This window comes from Macaca mulatta, chromosome 15 (assembly GCF_049350105.2).
Source record: "Macaca mulatta isolate MMU2019108-1 chromosome 15, T2T-MMU8v2.0, whole genome shotgun sequence".
Lineage (NCBI taxonomy): Eukaryota > Metazoa > Chordata > Mammalia > Primates > Cercopithecidae > Macaca > Macaca mulatta.
Genome location: NC_133420.1, coordinates 118,931,930 through 118,933,792, shown reverse-complemented (window position 1 = coordinate 118,933,792; position 1,863 = coordinate 118,931,930). Strand labels below are relative to the sequence as shown.

Here is a 1,863-nt window from a genome sequence, read left to right as displayed (position 1 = left end):
TTGGTTTTGTTTCTTAAAATCTTCTTGCATTGGTGGGGAATGGTGGCTCAAGCCTGTAATCCCAGCACTTTGGGAGGCCGAGGTGGGCGGATCACGAGGTCAGGAGATCGAGACCATCCTGGCTGACACGGTGAAAGCCCGTCTCTACTAAAAATACAAAAACATAGCTGAGCGTGGTGGCGGGCGCCTGTAGTCCCAGCTACTCAGGAGGCTGAGGCAGGAGACTGGCGTGAACCTGGGAGGTGGAGCTTGCAGTGAGCCGAGACTGTGCCACTGCACTCCAGCCTGGGCCACAGAGTAAGACTCCAACCCCCCCCCAAAAAAAAAGAAAGAAAGAAAGAAAACTTCTTGCATGATCTGTGTTTATTCTGTGTTGTTTTCAGATGCTTGTGCATTTGTTTGCATAGTCTGGTCCCTTTCTTCCATGTTAGATGCTTTCCTCAGACGTCTGGTAATTTTTGGCTGCCTGGATTAAGAAAGGAGGACAAAAAGGTGTTAGGAGCTCTGAGCATTTAGATGGGCTTCATGTTTTGAGCTTCACTGTAAAATAACATAAGGTGGTCTTTTATCTGCTAGGGAAACTCTGAGGTCAGCATCTTTAGGTTTTTTCCCTGAGGCAGGTTAGACACTTCTCTGTAAATTCTTCTAATTTTGGCTGGGCACGGTGGCTCATGCCTGTAATCCCAGAACCTTGGGAGACTGAGGCGGGCGGATCACTTGCAGCCAGGAGACCAGCCTGGCCAACATGGCAAAACCCTTTCTCTACTAAAAATATAAAAATTAGCCGGGCATGGTGGTGGGCACCTGTAATCCCAGCTACTCAGAAGGCTGAGGCAGGAGAATTGCTTGAACCCAGGAGGCAGAGGTTGCAGTGAGCCGAGATGGCACCATTTCACTCCAGCCTGGGTGACAGTGCGAGATTCTGTCCCCAACCCCCTCGCCCCCCAGAAAAAAGCAAAAAAGGAAAAGAAAATTTAAAAAGAGGGCTAACTAGGTCGATGACGCCAAACGCAAGACGCCGGACTGACCGCGGGAGCCTGAGGGAAGCCGTGCATTCGGTTCCAAGGCATCTCTGAGCCCGCGGAGTATACACCATGAGCAAAGCTCACCCTCCCGAGTTGAAAAAATTTATGGACAAGAAGTTATCATCGAAATTAAATGGTGGCAGACATGTCCAAGGAATATTGTGGGCATTTGATCCCTTTATGAACCTTGTGATAGATGAATATGTGGAGATGGCGACTAGTGGGCAACAGAACAATATTGGAATGGTGGTAATACGAGGAAATAGTATCATCATGTTAGAAGCCTTGGAACGAGTGTAAATAATGGCTGTTCAGCAGAGAAACCCATGTTCTCTCTCCATAGGGCCTGTTTTTATACATTTTCATATTAGACTTTTGTTAAATAAACTTTTGTAATAGTCAAAAATGCTTTCTCAGATGTTCTGAATATAGAATATTAGCTCTCATTCCAATTTTTTCTAACATGAATTTTCCTGGTTGACACCGATTTCAAAGGGTTTTATGCACTAAAGTGGAAGAATCTTATTAAATGTGGAAAAAAAAAAAAAGAAAATTCTAGTTTTCTGCCTGGACACTAAATGTTTGACATCAATAGATCTGAAAGCCTAGGGGTTGAAGTGGGCTGGGTATCTTTGTGTTCAGTAAGCTGCGTGCTGACAGTTACTTGGTCCTTCTGTTTTGATGCCCTTCTCAAGACCTTTGATGTTGCTCTCTGTTGAGAACTCTTTCCACCAAGTGAACATCCAAGTGTCTCCCTGATAGGTGGCAAACTCCAGCAGGTGAAAGGTGAGGGCATCTCAGGGTCTACCTGCTTCTCAAACCCCTTTCACACGAGCCC

At 45.9% G+C, this 1,863-nt stretch overlaps 1 pseudogene; it reads left to right on the top strand.

The window, feature by feature from the left end:
- The first annotated feature begins 1,003 nt into the window (after positions 1–1,003).
- LOC695633 (small nuclear ribonucleoprotein G pseudogene) lies at positions 1,004–1,364 on the top strand (annotated as a pseudogene).
- Positions 1,365–1,863: the final 499 nt, after the last annotated feature.